Source organism: Rhinopithecus roxellana, chromosome 14 (genome assembly GCF_007565055.1).
Source record: "Rhinopithecus roxellana isolate Shanxi Qingling chromosome 14, ASM756505v1, whole genome shotgun sequence".
Classification (NCBI taxonomy): domain Eukaryota; kingdom Metazoa; phylum Chordata; class Mammalia; order Primates; family Cercopithecidae; genus Rhinopithecus; species Rhinopithecus roxellana.
In genome coordinates, this window is record NC_044562.1 from 81916325 (window position 1) to 81937801 (window position 21477).

The following is a 21477-nucleotide window of genomic DNA, read 5'->3' on the forward strand; positions in this document are numbered from 1 at the left end:
TTTATTCTTTGCAGAAGTATTATGAGATCTTCCTTTACAACTATGTAGAGTTAGATTACCACTTGAGAGGCAAGTTCATATTAAAATAGATATTATAAAATTGTATAAAAATATTTTATATGAGGATTTATGAGACCATCCAGAGAATGTGGGTAGAATACTTTTGTGGAATATGAGATAACAATTTTGGTGTCCTGCCATTCTAAAAAATGAAATTTCGTCATTGAAGGTTTCACTTACTCTTTCTTCTCTGCATTGCTGGAAGGAAATGACTTTAGGCAAAAGAGAAAGCCATCAGCTCTTGGCAGCTAAAGGTGGAATGAAGTTTGGAGGAATGAAACCCTTCTGAGTGGTGAGGAAAAATGCCAGACCATGATAAAGTGGGGAAGGAAGAGGGGAATGCCTTGAACAGTGCCAGTATGCATAATCTGCCACAGACAAATTTGAATTGACATATGTAGAATTGAATTATTCTATATCTTTTTAGTCCTATAGAGAAAACCATTCTTTTCACATCTCTTTTTAAAATAACAACTTACTGTAAGCAAAAAATATGTTGTTATTGTTTCTTTAATACAGGAGATGAAATATCTTTAGATTTTTTAAAGTGATATAACATGGAGCCAAAAATGCCATATATTATGGTCAAAACCTACCATTACTTTAATTGTAATTTCCTTGCTATTCATTTTATGATCTCCTTTTGTTGTGTCAAGTGTTGGAGAGACTGCTATTACTGATCATAAATTTCTTTAAAATGTCTCCTTGGATTTTTTTACAAAGCTTTCTGAATCATTTATCAAAATACAATAAAACTCTAATTGCACCTAGGATTGTCACTTGGAAATTTAGAAAGAGTGAGTACATTCACAATGTCATTAAGTTAGCATCCTGCCCTGCAATGAATGCCCTTTTTCTTCTTTTTGTCCTTCTTCTCTCTTACATCTCATCTTCCATATGTTTGATATGTATGCCAGTAATGCAAATGTTACTCCACTTTTAGGTCAAACTATCAGTACAAATAATTGGAAAAATAGGCCTCTAAAGAAAGATAAACAAGATTAGATACATGCATTAAAATATAAGTATTAAAAAACATTCCCATTAGATTTTTAATAAAAATGTTATGTGCTATATGCACACCTAGACTCCCTGTATTATCTGATTTTAATTTTTTTTTATTTTTTATTTTTTATTTCTTTGAGACAGACTCTCGCTCTGTCGCCCAGGCTGGAGTGCAGTGGCGCTATTTTGGCTCACTGCAAGCTCTGGCTCCCACGTTCATGCCATTCTTCTGCATCAGCCTCCCGAGTAGCTGAGACTACAGGCGCCCGCCACCATGCCGGGCTAATGCTTCTGTATTTTTAGTAGAGACGGGGTTTCACTGTGTTAGACAGGATGGTCTCAATCTCTTGACCTTGTGATCCAACCATCTCGGCCTCCCAAAGTGCTGGGATTACAGGCATGAGTGAGTCACCGTGCTCAGCCCATTATCTGTTTTTTTTGTTTTTGTTTTTGTTGTTGTTGTTGTTGTTTTTAATGGGGGTAATTTCACTGGATGTAGTATCTGTCATCTTGTACTAGTTGCTCCTACACTATATGTTTTTAAATCCAATGTAATTATTTTAAAAATATGTCATCTTCTTGAGAGTCTATACTTTAGAATTTGAAAAAAGTGAATGTAGATATTCAAATACATGCAGATGAGTAAAACAGGGAAAAATGAGAAAAATGTTACGTGATAATAAAATATCATGCCAGGCGCAGCTGTTCACTCCTGCAATCCCATCACTTTGGAAGGCTGAGGCTGGAGGATTGCTTGAGCCAGGAGTTCTAGATCAGCCTGGGCAATAAAGGGAAACCCTGTTTCTACAAAAAAATTTAAAATTTTATTTCATATATTGATTTAAACTCTACTAAATTACTATTCTTTCAAGTCAATAGACAGTGTATCTTTTAGGGCTCAGAGTAAAGACAATGTATTAAGTAAATTTTGAATAGGATGAATTGAATGCTTTATTGGTAAGTGATGCCTTTATCTGAGTGATTCCTTCTAGGTAAATATTATGGGACCAACCTTTATAAATGATCTTTTGATGGAACAAAATATTATAAAGTTGAAGTGATGAAATTGTTTCCCTCTTAACAAAATATGTATTCTTGTTACCCCATGCACAAACTTGGCTCATGGTAATTCAGGTAGGGAAAAGAGAAGTAGCCTACTCATGGATCAATTGAGAATAAGTTTCTTAAAATCCCGTGAGATCAGCTGACAGACTTTTAGGAATGAACACTTGTAGAACAGCTAGGCAGAGATGTGCCTTTCAAAATTTATATTACATGTCTACTATATTTCAGATTGTAAAATATTTTTATAAAGTGTTAAAAGCACAGAGAAATAAATTTGAGTTCAAATTAGTATAGTGAAAGAAAGTTTTTTTTCTCCCAAATATTTCCTTTACTCGATATGGTCTTAGTCAAATATTAATTTATTAAATATTGCTTTCCTGTAAATTAGTAGTATTTGCTTCTAAGGGCTATTATATATATTATACATATAGTATATTATATATTAGGAGATATATATGTATATATATCCTAATTTCTTTTTTCCCAAACAATCACTTTAGTGTCTTACACATGATAAGTAGATATGAGTAGATGTTCAATAATGTTATCTAGACATTTAATAACTTAGAATATTATAATCAAAATGCATTTTTTTTTTTTTTGAGACTAAGTTGCACTCTTGTTGCCCAGGCTGGAGTGCAATGGTATGATCTTGGCTCACTGCAACCTCCCCCTCCCAGGTTCTAGCAATTCTTCTGCCTCAGCCTCCCAAGTAGCTGGGATTACAGGCATGCGCCACCATGCCCAGCTAATTTTGTATTTTTAGTAGAGATAGGATTTCACCATGTTGGCCAGGCTGGTCTTGAACTCCTGACCTCAGGTGATCTGCCAGCCTAGGCCTCCCAAAGTGCTGAGAGATTGCAGGTGTGAGCCACCATGCCCAGACTCTTTCTTTTTTTTTTTTTTTTTTTAAATTAAGTTTCAAAGTACATGTACAGGATGTGCAGGTTTTTTTACATAGGTAAAGGTGTGCTGGTTTCACTCTGTTGCCCAGGCTGTGGTGCAGTGTTGCAGTCTTGGCTCACTGCAACCTCTGCCTCCCAGACTCAAGTGATTTCCTGCCTCAGCCTCCCGAGTAGCTGGGATTACAGGCGTGCACCACCATGCCCGACTAATTTTGTAGTTTTAAGTGGAAATGGGGTTTTACCATGTTGGCCAGACTAGTCTCCAATTCTTGACTTCAGGTGATCCACCTGCCTTGGCCTCTCAAAGTGTTGGGATTACAGGTGTGAGCCCCTGCGCAAGGCCAGCAATTATGCTGTTATAAGGAAAAATACATATGGAAAAGTTTACATCTGGCTAATATTACTGATAACATTAATGTAATAGTCCTATGTATGGACATCTCCTTGATGCTAAACTGAGCAGTTTGTTAAGGGATTTTCATATGCTCCATTTAAATCCTCATGACCACCATTTGAGGTGAGAACACTAAGGCTCAGAAATTACCTAACCTTTCCAAAGACTAACGGTGGTTACTAAACTTGAATAACATATACATTTCTTTTATAGGAAAGAAATCTTATATATTCCAAGAATACGTTTGCACATACCCCACACAGATACACCTGGTGGTTACGTTACCAAGCATTCTATAAAATATGTTTAACCCTTAATGGAGCTAAAATAAAATTACATTCAAGCATACCAAATCATGTAATTATAGTTAATAGAAAACAACAGAAAAAGAAAGATGGAAGATTGTTTCAATTTTCACCTTGAATACCAATTCCTGAGGGGTACATTGTGTTAAGTCGAAATTGAGATTTTGGTGGAAGTTTGTAGACATTATGAAAAGAGTACCTATGCATTTAAAGTGTTTTTGAAGTTGTTTTGTAGGTTGAATGACTTCCCTTTCCTGGTCTAGAAGTATCATTGCACTGCTCTGACTTGACTTTGCTATGATTCACATATTTTGTTTTAACATTTAAAAAAATTGAACTGGGAGAAAGGCCTTCCCCAAGGTAGAAAAGATTTGAAAAAAGAGGAATGGTTTAATTAAAAGGGAAATATGTATAAAATGTCTAGGGTGAGCCAGGCGCAGTGGCTCACGCCCGTAATCTAACACTTTGGAAGGCTGAGGCAGTCGAATCACTTGAGGTCAGGAGTTCGAGACCAGCCTGGCCAACATAGTGAAACCCCATCTCTACTAAAAAAAAATATAAAAATTAGCCGGGCGTGGTGGCCAGCGCCTGTAATCTCAGCTGCTCGGGAGGCTGAGGCAGGAGAATTGCCTGAGCCTGGGAGGTGGAGGTTGCAGTGAGCTGAGATCGAGCCACTGCACTCCTGCCTGGGCAACAGAGCAAGACTCAGTCTCAAGAAAAAAAAATGTCTAGGGTGAAGTTTATTCGGAAATGGAGAAGAAACAGGGAATGAAGCTACACATATGAGATCCTGGAGCTAGGGGATGGAGAAGTATGAAAAGCAAAGTGATCTTGTGCAGGATAAGACAATGGTGTTCACTGGAAGTATTTATATATCCTGGAAAATAAAAATTTAGACATTCTATATTGGAGGAGTACGAATATTTAGAGCATCACAAATTGATACACACAAATGAAACCGAAATCACAGTACTTGTCACAAAGACTCAATTATCTATGTCAGTTAAACTGTCTAACATCGATAATTCAAGAAGTTGACTTTTAAAGGTTTTAAAACATTTTTGGAAAACTTATTTTACGTTGTATTTATAATAATTTTTGCATGCAATTTTTTAAAATATCTATTATCCACTTAGATACTGTACTTTGGGATATAAAAACTATGGGAAATTTGGCCCTTGAGTTCTATGATATATCTCAATCTATTTTAGTTATTTGTGGATTGGTATCTTATCCTCTAGACTAAGTGGTTAAGGTTTCATCAACACTACAATGAGATAATCATCTCACACCTGTTAAGATGGCTATTATAAAAAATGAAAAGTGTTGTTGAGAATGTGAAGAAAATGAAACCCTTGTCCACTGTTGGTGGGAATGTATAATAGTGTAGCTGCTATGCAAAATAATATGGAAGTTCCTCAAAAAATTAAAAATAGAACTACCATACGATCCAGCAATTGAAATCAGGATCTCAAAGAGATATATGCACTTCTGTGTTCATTGCAGCATTATTCACAATAGCAAAAATATGAAAACAACCCAGATGATCATCAACAGATGAAAGGGTAGAGAAAATGTGGTCTGTATATAAAATAGAATATTATCTAGCCTTAAAAAAAGAAAGAAATCTTACTATTTGTGACAGCATGCATGGACCTAGAAGAGACATGCTAAGTGAAATAAGGGACACAAAAACTTTTGGCAGTGACAGATATGCTTAAGAGGTAGACTGGCAGATAAAAAAAACAAAGTTAGAGCTGAAATTTCCAATTGATTTATTTTAGCCTAGTGACTAATCATTAGGTCTGGTCTAGTTGGCCTCCAAATTGTGTAGGTCAGGAGTTGGCATCCAAGTTGGTATTGGTGCCATTGAGGTTTGTAGGGAGGGAAGACCTGGCAGAGATCCCAAGGGCAGTGGTAAGTGGCTGCTGAGTCCTTCCAGGCCAGCTCCAAGAACTCGCAACCTCACTCTTCTCAGCATTCATACTTTTCCTGGAATTTAAAAGCAATTCCTTCTTTCCTTCCCTCTTTCTTTTTTCCCTCTCTTCCTTCTTCATAAAGTTTTTATTGTGGACACCAGATACAATGAACAGCACATGGATATTTGACGCCAATTTTAAGAGATAATGAGTAGATAAATATTCGCCACTGTCCATCATTGTACCATACGATATGCTGTGAAAAAACAATAAAACAGGACAGAGAATTGAGAGAAGGAGGTATTATTTAAAGTGGTCAGAAAATTTTACACAGGGGTATTTGAGTAGAGACGTGAAGTAAATGAGAAAGTAAGGGAGCTAGCTAAACAACTGAAGGATCATTCTAGTCACAAAAAACAACAATTGCAAAAGCCCCAAGGCATATTTGATGTATTTAAGGAGAAGCGAGAAAGCCAGTGTGGTTGAAATACAGAGAGCAAGGTTAAAAGCAGAAGATTAGGGTTTTTCTTGATTTTGTAGGGATTACTAACTTGTGTCAAGGGCTGCGTGATAAATCAATGCTAAAATTACCAGCAGGGGTACAGCTTTGGAAGGGGATGAGTGTGCTCTTTTTTTTTTTTTTTTATTATACTTTAAGTTCTAGGGTACATGTGCATAACGTGCAGGTTTGTTACATATGTATACTTGTGCCATGTTGGTGTGCTGCACCCATCAACTTGTCAGCACCCATCAATTCGTCATTTATATCAAGTATAACTCCCTATGCAATCCCTCCCACCTCCCTCCTCCCCCCTCCCCATGATAGGCCCCGATGTGTGATGTTCCCCTTCCCGAGTCCAAGTGATCTCATTGTTCAGTTCCCACCTATGAGTGAGAACATGCAGTGTTTGGTTTTCTGTTCTTGTGATAGTTTGCTAAGAATGATGGTTTCCAGCTGCATCCATGTCCCTACAAAGGATGCAAACTCATCCTTTTTTATGGCTGCATAGTATTCCATGGTGTATATGTGCCACATTTTCTTAATCCAGTCTGTTACTGATAGACATTTGGGTTGATTCCAAGTCTTTGCTATTGTGAATAGTGCCACAATAAACATACATGTGCATGTGTCTTTATAGCAGCATGATTTATAATCCTTTGGGTATATACCCAGTAGTGGGATGGCTGGGTCATATGGTACATCTAGTTCTAGATCCTGGAGGAATTGCCATACTCTTTTCCATAATGTTTGAACTAGTTTACAATCCCACCAACAGTGTAAAAGTGTTCCTATTTCTCCACATCCTCTCCAGCACCTGTTGTTTCCTGACTTTTTAATGATTGCCATTCTAACTGGTATGAGATGGTATCTCATTGTGGTTTTGATTTGCATTTCTCTGATGGCCAGTGATGATGAGCATTTTTTCATGTGTCTGTTGGCTGTATGAATGTCTTCTTTTGAGAAATGTCTGTTCATATCCTTTGCCCACTTTTTGATGGGGTTGTTTGTTTTTCTCGTAAATTTGTTTGAGTTCTTTGTAGGTTCTGGATATCAGCCCTTTGTCAGATGGGTAGATTGCAAAAATTTTCTCCCGTTCTGTAGGTTGCCTGTTCACTCTGATGGTAGTTTCTTTTGCTGTACAGAAGCTCTTTAGTTTAATGAGATCCCATTTGTCAATTTTGGCTTTTGTTGCCATTGCTTTTGGTGTTTTAGACATGAAGTCCTTGCCCATGCCTATGTCCTGAATGGTACTACCTATGTTTTCTTCTAGGGTTTTTATGGTATTAGGTCTAACATTTAAGTCTCTAATCCATCTTGAATTAATTTTCGTATAAGGAGTAAGGAAAGGATCCAGTTTCAGCTTTCTACTTATGGCCAGCCAATTTTCCCAGCACCATTTATTAAATAGGGAATCCTTTCCCCATTTCTTGTTTCTCTCAGGTTTGTCAAAGATCAGATGGCTGTAGTTGTGTGGTATTATTTCTGGGGACTCTGTTCTGTTCCATTGGTCTATATCTCTGTTTTGGTACCAGTACCATGCTGTTTTGGTTACTGTAGCCTTGTAGTATAGTTTGAAGTCAGGGAGCGTGATGCCTCCAGCTTTGTTCTTTTGACTTAGGATTGTCTTGGCAATGCAGGCTCTTTTTTGGTTCCATATGAACTTTAAAGCCGTTTTTTCCAGTTCTATGAAGAAACTCGTTGGTAGCTTGATGGGGATGGCATTGAATCTATAACCTTGGGCAGTATGGCCATTTTCACGATATTGATTCTTCCTATCCATGAGCATGGTATGTTCTTCCATTTGTTTGTGTCCTCTTTGATTTCACTGAGCAGTGGTTTGTAGTTCTCCTTGAAGAGGTCCTTGACATCCCTTGTAAGTTAGATTCCTAGGTATTTTATTCTCTTTGGAGCAATTGTGAATGGAAGTTCATTCATGATTTGGTTCTCTGTTTGTCTGTTACTGGTGTATAAGAATGCTTGTGATTTTTGCACATTAATTTTGTGTCCTGAGACTTTGCTGAAGTCGCTTATCAGCTTAAGGAGATTTTGGGCTGAGACAATGGGGTTTTCTAAATATACAATCATGTCATCTGCAAACAGGGACAATTTGACTTCTTCTTTTCCTAACTGGATATGCTTTATTTCTTTCTCTTGCCTGATTGCTCTAGCCAGAACTTCCAACACTATGTTGAATAGGAGCGGTGAGAGAGGGCATCCCTGTCTTGTGCCAGTTTTCAAAGGGAATTTTTCCAGTTTTTGCCCATTCAGTATGATATTGGCTGTGGGTTTGTCATAAATAGCTCTTATTATTTTGAGGTACGTTCCATCAATACCAAATTTATTGAGCGTTTTTAGCATGAAGGGCTGTTGAATTTTGTCAAAAGCCTTTTCTGCATCTATTGAGATAATCATGTGGTTCTTGTCTTTGGTTCTGTTTATATGCTGGATTACGTTTATTGATTTGGGAATGTTGAACCAGCCTTGCATCCTAGGGATGAAGCCCACTTGATCATGGTGGATAAGCTTTTTGATGTGCTGCTGAATCCGGTTTGCCAGTATTTTATTGAGGATTTTTGCATCGATGTTCATCAGGGATATTGGTCTAAAATTCTCTTTTTTTGTTGTATCTCTGCCAGGCTTTGGTATCAGGATGATGTTGGCCTCATAAAATGAGTTAGGGAGGATTCCCTCTTTTTCTATTGATTGGAATAGTTTCAGAAGGAATGGTACCAGCTTCTCCTTGTACCTCTGGTAGAATTCAGCTGTGAATCCATCTGGTCCTGGACTTTTTTTGGTTGGTAGGCTATTAATTATTGCCTCAATTTCAGAGCCTGCTATTGGTCTATTCAGGGATTCAACTTCTTCCTGGTTTAGTCTTGGGAGAGTGTAAGTGTCCAGGAAATTATCCATTTCTTCTAGATTTTCTAGTTGATTTGCGTAGAGGTGTTTATAGTATTCTCTGATGGTAGTTTGTATTTCTGTGGGGTCGGTGGTGATATCCCCTTTATCATTTTTTATTGAGTCTATTTGATTCTTCTCTTTTCTTCTTTATTAGTCTTGCTAGCAGTCTGTCAATTTTGTTGATCATTTCAAAAAACCAACTCCTGGATTCATTGATTTTTTGGAGGGTTTTTTGTGTCTCTATCTCCTTCAGTTCTGCTCTGATCTTAGTTATTTCTTGCCTTCTGCTAGCTTTTGAATGTGTTTGCCCTTGCCTCTCTAGTTCTTTTAATTGTGATGTTAGAGTGTCAATTTTAGATCTTTCCAGCTTTCTCTTGTGGGCATTTAGTGCTATAAATTTCCCTCTACACACTGCTTTAAATGTGTCCCAGAGATTCTGGTATGTTGTATCTTTGTTCTCATTGGTTTCAAAGAACATCTTTATTTCTGCCTTCATTTTGTTATGTACCCAGTAGTCATTCAGGAGCAGGTTGTTCAGTTTCCATGTAGTTGAGCGGTTTTGATTGAGTTTCTTAGTCCTGAGTTCTAGTTTGATTGCACTGTGGTCTGAGAGACAGTTTGTTATAATTTTTGTTCTTTTACATTTGCTGAGGAGTGCTTTACTTCCAATTATGCGGTCAATTTTGGAATAAGTGCGATGTGGTACTGAGAAGAATGTATATTCTGTTGATTTGGGGTGGAGAGTTCTATAGATGTCTATTAGGTCTGCTTGGTGCAGAGATGAGTTCAATTCCTGGATATCCTTGTTAACTTTCTGTCTCGTTGATCTGTCTAATGTTGACAGTGGGGTGTTAAAGTCTCCCGTTATTATTGTATGGGAGTCTAAGTCTCTTTGTAAGTCTCTAAGGACTTGCTTTATGAATCTGGGTGCTCCTGTATTGGGTGCATATATATTTAGGATAGTTAACTCTTCCTGTTGAATTGATCCCTTTACCATTATGTAATGACCTTGTCTCTTTTGATATTTGATGGTTTAAAGTCTGTTTTATCAGAGACTAGGATTGCAACCCCTGCTTTTTTTTGTTCTCCATTTGCTTGGTAGATCTTCCTCCATCCCTTTGTTTTGAGCCTATGTATGTCTCTGCATGTGAGATGGGTCTCCTGAATACAGCAGACTGATGGGTCTTGACTCTTTATCCAGTTTGCCAGTCTGTGTCTTTTAATTGGAGCATTTAGTGCATTAACATTTAAGTTAATATTGTTATGTGTGAACTTGATCCTGCCATTATGATATTAACTGGTTATTTTGCTCGTTAGTTGATGCAGTTTCCTCCTAGCCTCGATGGTCTTTACATTTTGGCATGTTTTTGCAATGGCTGGTACTGGTTGTTCCTTTCCATGTTTAGGGCTTCCTTCAGGGTCTCTTGTAAGGCAGGCCTGGTGGTGACAAAATCTCTAAGCATTTGAGTGTGCTCTTTTTTTAACTGGATCTCTTTCTGGCCATGGGTAACATATAATCATAAAAAATGTTTGAGAAGTCTCTAATTTCTATACAAAAGTAATGTTTTTATCTTTTTTTGTGATTTAGATGTAAATGTATATGTAGATGCATTTATATATATTTATGTATTGATTTACTATTTATGCATATGTAAATGTATTTATATGTAAATATTCTATATTCTCTTCCTGTCTGTAATGAACTGGATTCTTGGAACCTCTTAGTATTATTTGGGGCAGGGGGAAGGGCTAATAAGACAAAGATTACAATTGTGAGTAACTTTAAATGTTTACATTTTGGAAACTTAAACAATGGTGTGAGTACAGTAATATTTTGTATACTTTGATCAATTTTTAGGTTTATTATATGATTATTTCTCATGAAATAGTGGTACTGCATAGATATAAATGACTACTGCCTAGCAAAACAGATACCAAGGAGACACACCGCGTGTTGTCAGGGTTGACCCATTGCTAACTGCTGTGATTTTGTTCTACTGACTCTTTCTGCCTTATGGATCTCAAAACATGCTAGTGAATTTAAAAATATATATTTTGGTAAAAAGCATATAACAAAATTTACCATTTTAACCATTTCAAATGTAGAATTCAGAGGCATTAAGCACATTCATGTTGTACACGATCACCACCATCCATCTTCAGAACATTTTCATCATTCCAAACAAAAACTCGGTAACTATTAAACAATGACTCCCCACTCCTCTCTTCCCCTATTACCCAGTAACCACTATGCTACTTTCTCTTTGAATGTGATTATTCTAGGTACTTTATATAAGTGGAACCCTACAACTTTTGTCTTTTCATGTCTGACTTATTTCACTTAGCATAACGTTTTCAGGGTTCATCCAGGTCGTAGCATATATCAGAATTTTATTCATTTTTAAGGCTGTATAGTATTTTATTGTGCATATGTACCACTTTTTTTTTATCTGTTCATCTGTTGATAGACATTTGGGTTGTTTTCACTTTTTGGCTACTGTGATTAATGCTGCTATGAACACTGGTGTACAGATAACTATGTGAGTCCCTTCTATTAATTATTTAGGATGCATGCCCTAAAGTAGAATTGCTGGATCATGTGATAATTCTGTTTAATTTTTTGAGGAACCACCACAGTGTTTTTTGCAGCAGCTGCACTATTTTATATTCCTATCAGCAATGCAGAAGGGTTACAATTTCTCCACACCCTTGTCAATGTTTCTTTTCCTTTTTTATTTTTATTTTTTTAAACAATAACCATCCAACCAAGTGTTAAGTGATATTTTATTGTGGTTTTGATTGACATTTCCCAAATGATCGGTGATGCTGAGCATCTTTCCACGTACTGATTGACCTTTCTTTGGAGAAATGTCTTTTCAAATCCTTTGTTCATTTTTAATCTGCTTATTTTTTGTTGAGGTGTAGGAATTTTTTATATATTGCCAGTGTTAATCCCTTATCAGATATATGATTTGCAATTATTTTCTCCCATTATCTGGATTGCCTTTTCATTTTCTGGTAGTGTTCTTTGATGCACAACAGTTTTAATTTTCACAAAATCCAGTTCAGCTCTTTTTTTTGTTTTGTTGACCGTGCTTTTGGTTCCATGTCCATGTGCCAAACCTAATGTCTTGAAGATTTTTCCCTATGATATCTTCTTAGAATTTTACAGTTCTAACTCTGATGTTTAGGTCTGTGATTCATTGGTGATTTTTAAGAAATTACTATATAATTCATAGATTCTAAGAGAGTTTCCAGCTTTCCCATGCCCATTGTCCCCAGAGATCTGGTTTTTAGTCTAAATGTGCCTTACTCTGAATATGTGCCTTCCTTTTCAAGAATTCCCATTTCATTTTGTTTTGTTCTGTTTTTTCTTTTATACTAGGATTAAAATTTTTGAGTTGTTGTATAAATATACTAGCAATTTAGGAGAATTCCTGATGGGAAAGAATATCCTTGCCTAGCTAGTTAATGAATTTGGGGACCCTTCATTTTCTAATCCTAGATATGATTACGTCAAACAAGGATTCATTGTGCTGTAGTTGGAATACACACAGAGCCTTTTACAGTGCTTTGCATAGAGAAGGTGCTTGATACTTGAGTAAACAAATTGAGTAAGTGAGTAAAAAAGAAAAGCTATCTTGTTTTCTCAGTGGTCCGGTAGATCAATGATTTCTACCATTTAGAATCTTAGATTTATTTTAATAAAGTAAGTTCAAAAATCTCCTCTCTTCTTTCCATTAATCTTTAGTAAAGTCACTTATTTTTCACTCAGTTTTGTTAAAGTGTTTTCAGAAGAGTTTGTTGCTGAAACCTGAAGTTTGAAGGTTAGTGTTTATACCACAGATATTTCTTGTTTTTAGACAATCCTTGTGGAGGTTAAGTTCTCTAGGCAATACCTTTTCCCATTGGGGAGTTACAAGCAAATGAAAAATGGTGACTATTTATAGAAACTCAAGGTCACTAAGTAAATTTTGCATTTTCATGAAAATATGACATCTGGACATTTTAAAAAATGAAGAAGTCAGTTCATTAATTGGAATAATAAAAAGAAGTCTGTAAATAAAAGTTAAGCACCTTTCTCATTGAATTGTTGTGAACCATTTTTGCCTAAGCACTTGCTTTATCTCAGAATCCAAGCCTCCTAGTCAAAGTTATATTCCTAGTAAATTTAATAATTTTTGAATAATAATTTAATAGTTTTAATTCCTTCTGGAATATAAATTTGATCAGGAGTCTTGGATTCTCAGATAAAGCAAATGTTTAGGCAAAGCACTTCCTTCTGGAATATAAATTTCAAGAAGGATAGGAATTATTTTCTTCCTATTCACTTGTTATTCCATGATCGCTATCCAATTTGGAATATTCTTCATGACTCCAATTCTGTTTATATCTGTGAGGTTCTGAAAATTCTGCCCCCAAATGGCAGAAAGTAAGAAATAGTATACATTTAATTCACCCTTAAAAAACTAGCCATAGCCTTTATATTTGAATATACTTTAAACAACAACAACAGAAAGAGAATGCATTTTAAACAATATCACATGAGTTTCATCATATTCCCAGATTATGGTGAGAGTTACTAGATACTTTGCCATAATCATAGCCTTTAGTTCCAAGATAGAGCAGAGAAATAAGAAACACAGGAAGTCATGTCTATGAACATGTTAGTTTGCAAAAGGTTTGTTTGTAAACTCATGTTATTTATAACATAGTACTTTACCATCTCCAGATGAATTTCCACCAAATAAACTGTTCCTTTAGACTCCTAAAACCAGATTATCCCCTTCCTTTGCTAATATAGATCATTAAAGAATGTCTTCATCAAAAATCTTATGAGTAGATGTCACTAGTTTTGACAATGTCCACAAATGTTCCAAAGAATACTTTGGCATGCATGCTTCTTAGCTCACTTATTTTGATGTTGAGTTCAGGGGCTTTTAATAATTCCTGCCCCATCAGGAATATTTCATTAGCAGTTGTTACTGTGCTTGAATTTTGCCTTCTTGAATGAATACCTAGTCTTTTCTCACTTTGGCATTAAGTTCTGGAGCATCTGCTGCTAATGAAAAATCCTCTGACCCATGCTAGAGCATTTTCTTTAAAAAAAAAAAAAAATGTTTCTTGTATCTTGCTGGCTAGTGCCTAAGGTCATTATTTTAAACTTTTGCATAATTCTGCTCAGTCCTAGAGGGTCGTCATTACTGTCAATGGTTAATCTTTTGTGCATTTGCTGCATTTATTATTTTCTTACTTTTGATTATTTTATTATTTTTCTTTGGTTCCCATCATATTCCAGTGTTTTTATTATTAAATCTTTCAACATCCTCGGTGTGTTCAGTATATTCACATTTATCAAACCTGATGGATTTAAAAACTTACATCACCTTAAAAGCAAAGCCCACATCCTGTAGGCACTGAACAGACTAATGAACTTTGTATTGGCAGGACTAAGATGGCTGTATGGGACATATATTGCCACCTGTTGGTAGAAAGCAGTGTAGTCTTGGTTTTGCTGTAAGCATACATTTTAGTCTTTAAAATATTCTGAGTTGAAAGCTTCTTAAGAAGAAAAGGTTTTGTATATGCAATACAAAAGCTTTTCTATTACAAAGTAAGCAAATATATTCTCGTTCCTAAGAACATTAGCTTTAGGTATACAAAATCAACTTGTAAGAAAATTGCTAAAATCACTAATAATAACAGTTACAATGTATTATGCACTTAAAGTGTACCAGGAAATGTGCTAAGTGATTAAAATTTAGTGTGTAACTTTTTCCACTAAAATGACCTTATAGAATTATCATTTTCAGCTCTGTTTTGCTATGTAAGATCTGAGTTTTAGTGAAGTTAATTAAATTCCCCAAGGACATAAGCTAGTAAGCAGTTGAGATGGGATGTGAACCCATGTCTCTCTCACTCTGGATTCATGAATTTAACAACTGTGTTATGCTGTCTTACTATTTTACTGCAGATCTGTATTTTAAATTAAAGCCATAAACATGTTTGACAAGATAAAACATAGGTAGCAAATATACTCCACATAAGATTTTCATAAGGTTTTGTGCTTATTGACCAACTCATGGCTTATTATTTAAAAATTGCAGCCTTATAGGGAAGAAAGATAATAATCTTGCTGTTATTTATTTAGCTTAGGCACTGTGGTAGGCACTTTACGAAAACTATTTCTATTCTACATGATAACCTTATAAGACAGATATACTTCTCCCTTTCATTTGTGGGGAATTTGCATAATGCTGCAGACTTAATTTATGGAATAAACAGGAAATTCAACCCTGTGTCTGCCTGGCACCAAAGTTATTACTATGCACTTTCTCCTAAATCATGTTGATGTTTTGAGGGAAGTGGATACATGTATAATAATATTGGAAATACATTTTCTCTCTAATTATTTAAATAAGGGTGTAGAACATGTTCTGCAGCCATACTTTAGTGACTCCAAAGGTCATCTAAGTCTGTGATAATTTTGTGCTCACAATAAAGGCTTAACTAACAGAGAGATGGGATTTAATGTGAACTAAGAAGTATTTTCTGTCTTCCTTTATATATGCTGTATATATAAGACTTCATGAATTTTTATTAAAACATTCAGATATGCCAGCAAATATTGACAATAATTTTAATTTTTCCCAGGGTAGTACACTTCTTAAGATTATAAACTTTCATTTCTTATAAACTTGATGAATACGGTATTTTAAAAGGCTGTACATAGGACTAAATTTCTATCTTAATAATAAAATAATAAATAATGTATAATATAAATGATTATTACAGGGTATTATGAAATACCCAAATCACAATATTTTAATAATCATAGAATCTAGAAATAAGTCCCTATCAGTTGTCTGAATATAAAATTATCACATATACAGCTTAATTTATTTTGCGTATCAATTGTTCATATACTATAAAATACCATAAAATTGAATTATTTTAGGATACGAAATATTGAACTACTCTTGTTAAAGTTATTGAACTGGTTTGCCATCTACCAAATTAAGCATTTCTAAAAAATAATAATTATTTTAAGAATTTATTTACATGATTAACATAATATTACTTATGAAGGATGCAATGGTAAGATTTCAGCAATCAGGCAAGTATTTAATGAAAAGTATTTGATTTCATACATATTGATACACTTAGCATTAGAGACACTAAAATGAGTAGCCAGCCTGCCTGTTTTTCTTGTGATATTATACTTGGCATACTTTTTTTTTGACAATCTAAAGAAGAGGTATTAACAAAGGAGTCAGGGTGCTTACAGTTGGCCGTTCCTTTTAAGTTAATTTATAAAGATATTGCAATCCCAATGAAAATAAAAATAGAAATTTTTCCTATTTGGAATTAGATAATCTGAGTCTAGTTGGGAAATTGTACACACATAAAAGAGTAATATCTAATAGCACCAACCCTAATATGTAATGTTATTTATGCAAATACAGTAATTAAAATAGTATGGTGACCTAAATAGACAATTCATTGGAAGAAAATATGATATCCAGAAATGGGCATAATTACATATGAGAATTATAAAGGTAGCATCTTAAATAGGTTGAAAGAAATATTATTTAATAGGTGTCGTTGGGATACCTGGGTAGTCATGTGGATAAAGATAAATTCAGATTACTACTTTGCCACCTAACCCAAGATACATTTTAGTGGAATCAAATCTTTAAAATAACATACAAACCACAAAACTGCTAGAAGAAAACATGTGAGGGTTTTGTGTTCTTTTTTCTTTTCACCTGAGATAGATAATATATCGATGTCATTACAAGGTTTGAGGGAGGAATATCTCACTCTTGCATGTGAAAACCCAGTCATCACACTTATGAACTACAAAGGATCCAATAATTCTTTCAAAATCTTGAAGTAGAAATTCTTTTCTAAGATAATATAAAACACAAGAGCCACTGTAGAAAGGATTGGTGAATTGAATTTAATTAAAATGTAGATGCTTTTAAAAGGCAAAAACTACCATAAACCAAAAGAAACAAAACAACAAACTTATAAAAATATTTGTATTATATGCCACAGAAAAAAGCTAATTTTATTATTTTGTTAAGAGATCCTAAATTAATAAAATACTGATAGTCTATTTAAAAAGTGGACAAGACTACATATAGAAAGAGCACAGAAAAAAAAGCACAAATGGCATCTGAGGATATGAAAAGATCCCTGACCTCACTCACAAAAGAAGATGCAAACTAAAATGATAAGAATTAAGAAGTTTTCGGCCGGGTGTGGTGGCTCATGTTTGTGATCCCAGCACTTTGGGAAGCTGAGGCATGCGGTTCACCTGAGGTCAGGAGTTTCAGACCAGCCTGGCCAACACAGTGAAAACCTGTCTCTACTAAAGGTACAAAAATTAGCCGGGTGTGGTGTCGGGCACCTGTAATCCCAGCTACTCAGGAGACTGAGGCAGGAGAATTGCTTGAACTCGGGAGGCAGACCTGAGATCATGCCAAGGCATTCTAGCCTGGGCAATGAGAAAGTGACTCCGTCTCCAAAAAAAAAAAAAAAAAAAAAAAAAAAAAAAAAAAAAAAAGGTTTCATTCCCCACTTATTAGGATCACAAAGATGAAAAAGAAGATTATGAAATACTTTATTGAAGGTATGTGCAAACAATCCCTAACACACTGTTTGGGGAGAGAATGGATTGGTAGGTCTTTATGAAGGTGTTACCGATATACCAATAACCTCCTTGGTAGCTTCAAAAGGTGGCATCTTTCCCTGTTTGGTATTGGAGACCCAATACAAGAAACGGGAAAAGTGAGTGTCAAGCAGTGCAAGCTTTATTCGATGGCCAAAGAATGGAGACGTGCAAGTGTGGCTCATAAGTCAACTTCTTCCCTAGTGAGGAGTGAGGAAACTGAAATAGAAAGTATCTCTAATGAAGAAGTTGGTCATTAAAAGTGAGGGGAGGAATGTTCCTGTCTTTTCCAGAAATAGGTGGTGAACTTCTTGGAACCAGAGTGCCGCCTTCCTTTTTGTCTTTTTATGGCTTCTTCTGGTCATTGTCATGGTGATTATCAACTGTCATGGCACTGACATGGCACTGATGAGGGTGTCATTTAGCATGAAAAGGAGATTATAATGATGCCTGAGGTCTTCTTGAAGTTCTTTAGTCAGCTATCTTGGTTCTAACCAATCTCAGCTGGTCTGGTTACAAACGGAACATTTTACCTGTTTCTCACAGATAAGCAGAGTTAGGGCAGGGTAGAAATTCAGCTATGGCCTTGTAGGCATTACACTAGGTAACAAAAGAGAATTTGGCAATATTTTATTATGGCAAAGTAAAAACGCATATACAATTTTGACTCAGCAATTTCACTCTGAAGCATTTGTCTTACAAAAATACTGTGAAACTATTCATGAGAATGTCCTCACTTACAAGTGAGAGCTAAATGATGGGAACACATCAACACACAGATGGGAACAACACACACTGGGGCCCGTTGGAGGGTGGAGGGTGGCAGGAAGGAGGGTATCAGGAAAAGTAACTAATGGGTACTTGGCTTAATACCTGCGTGATGAAGTAACCTGTATAACAAAACCGTGGAACACAAGTTTACCTATGTAACAAACCTGTGCTTGTACCCCTGAACTTAAAAGTTACAAAAAGAAAAGAACCCACAAAAGAGTAGTTTAAAGAAAGAAAAACTGATCATGAGAAGATAATTATTGTAGCTTTGGGGAACAACCTAAGTGGTCTACAGTGTGGGAATGACTAAATAATATGGGTACAGCTGTACAATAGGACTTTATGAAGCTGCTATAAAAAGAAGTGGCTTTATACATAACTGATACGGAAAGATTTCCAAGTCTGAATTTTAAGTGACGAAGAAAGGTAGGAAACAATGTTTATATAGGGCATTATTTGCATGAAAAGAAAAATGAGTAGATGTATACATGCTGATAAAACCACATGGATAGATATACAAGGGATTGGTACTGTGGTTGTCCACAGGGCAGGAATTTGGATGGCTGGGAAACATTGGAGAGTGAGAGAATTACTTTTCATTATACATACTTTTGAGTTTTGTGGCTAAATTTATTCTTCAAAAATAAATATAAGAATGCTATTTAGGGGAAACAATGGGAGTCATAAACCTGCAATTTGGACCTAACTTTTCAACTTAAAAATGTTCTGTTCTTGGAGTTACTAATAGTTCCTCTCAAGTATGTCTGGAATGAACTTGAATGAATGAATGAATGTTTTTTGCAAACCATTATGTGTGTAAAAATGTACAGTATTAATATAAGGTTTATTTAGAATAGAGTCATCTGCATTAAAGAAATTTTGTTATACAAAAATCTAAATACAAAAAAATGTTGTACAGTAGCTCTGAGGAGGTGGATGACTCAAACACTGAGAAAGGAGAAGAGGCAGAGGCTAAGTGGGATAGTTCAATTTGAGGTGAAGAAGCAGCCTCACCCAGCCTCAGACAAGACTCCAGGGACTTTGTGAAAAACCTCATTTCGGCCGGGCGCAGTGGCTCACGCCTGTAATCCCAGTACTTTTGGAGGTCGAGGTGGGCAGATCACAAGGTCAAGATATCAAGACCATCCTGGCTAACATGGTGAAACCTTGTCTCTACTAAAAATACAAAAATTAGCTGGGCGTGGTGGCGCGTGCCTATAGTCCCAGCTACTTGGGAGGCTGAGGCAAGAGAATTGCTTGAACCCAGGAGGCAGAGGTTACAGTGAGTTGAGATCACGCTGCTGCACTCCAGCCTGGTGATACAGTGAGACTCTGTCAAAAAAAAAAAAAAAAAAAATCTCGTTTCTAGGCCTATGTTTCCCAGAAATATGTCATGAAAATAAAACTCTGCCCTCCCAATAGGAAAACATATATATGAACAAAAAGGTAAATATTTTTAATGTTAAAGTAAATGCATACTTCCTTTAAAGAGTAATTATATATTTCTTTTTATTTTATTTTATTTTATTTATTTATTTATTTATTTTATTATACTTTAAGTTCTAGGGTACATGTGCATAACGTGCAGGTTTGTTACATATGTATACTTGTGCCATGTTGGTGTGCTGCACCCATCAACTCGTCAGCACCAATCAATTCCTCATTTATATCAGGTATAACTCCCAATGCAATCCCTCCCCCCTCCCTCCTCCCCCCTCCCCATGATAGGCCCCATTGTGTGATGTTCCCCTTCACGAGTCCAAGTGATCTCATTGTTCAGTTCCCACCTATGAGTGAGAACATGCAGTGTTTGGTTTTCTGTTCTTGTGATAGTTTGCTAAAAATGATGGTTTCCAGCTGCATCCATGTCCCTACAAAGGACGCAAACTCATCCTTTTTTATGGCTGCATAATACTCCATGGTGTATACGTGCCACATTTTCTTAATCCAGTCTGTCACAGATGGACATTTGGGTTAATTCCAAGTCTTTGCTATTGTGAATAGTGCCGCAATAAACATACGTGTGCATGTGTCTTTATAGCAGCATGATTTATAATCCTTTGGGTATATACCCAGTAGTGGGATGGCTGGGTCATATGGTACATCTAGATCTAGATCCTTGAGGAATCGCCATACTGTTTTCCATAATGGTTGAACTAGTTTACAATCCCACCAACGTGTAAAAGTGTTCCTATTTCTCCACATCCTCTCCAGCACCTGTTGTTTCCTGACTTTTTAATGATTGCCATTCTAACTGGTGTGAGATGGTATCTCATTGTGGTTTTGATTTGCATTTCTCTGATGGCCAGTGATGATGAGCATTTTTTCATGTGTCTGTTGGCTGTATGAATGTCTTCTTTTGAGAAATGTCTGTTCATATCCTTTGCCCACTTTTTGATGGGGTTGTTTGTTTTTTTCTTGTAAATTTGTTTGAGTTCTTTGTAGATTCTGGATATTAGCCCTTTGTCAGATGAGTAGATTGCAAAAATTTTCTCCCATTCTATAGGTTGCCTGTTCACTCTGATGGTAGTTTCTTTTGCTGTGCAGAAGCTCTTTAGTTTAATGAGATCCCATTTGTCAATTTTGGCTTTTGTTGCCATTGTTTTTGGTGTTTTAGACATGAAGTCCTTGCTCATGCCTATGTCCTGAATGGTACTACCCAGGTTTTCTTCTGGGGTTTTTATGGTATTAGGTCTAACATTTAAGTCTAATCCATCTTGAATTAATTTTCGTATAAGGAGTAAGAAAAGGATCCAGTTTCAGCTTTCTACTTATGGCTAGCCAATTTTCCCAGCCCCATTTATTAAATAGGGAATCCTTTCCCCATTTCTTGTTTTTGTCAGGTATGTCAAAGATCAGATGGCTGTAGATGTGTGGTATTATTTCTGAGGACTCTGTTTTGTTCCATTGGTCTATATCTCTGTTTTGGTACCAGTACCATGCTGTTTTGGTTACTGTAACCTTGTAGTATAG

At 35.9% G+C, this 21477-nt stretch overlaps 1 protein-coding gene and 1 non-coding gene across 4 annotated transcripts in view; one reads left to right on the top strand and one right to left on the bottom strand.

The window, feature by feature from the left end:
- SCN9A (sodium voltage-gated channel alpha subunit 9) overlaps positions 1-21477 on the top strand; it is a 207614-nt gene that overhangs the window by 4363 nt on the left and 181774 nt on the right. The window lies entirely within an intron of this gene.
- Positions 16825-16927, bottom strand: LOC115893408. The gene has a single exon (XR_004053415.1). It is a non-coding gene; the product is annotated as a small nucleolar RNA U13 (small nucleolar RNA).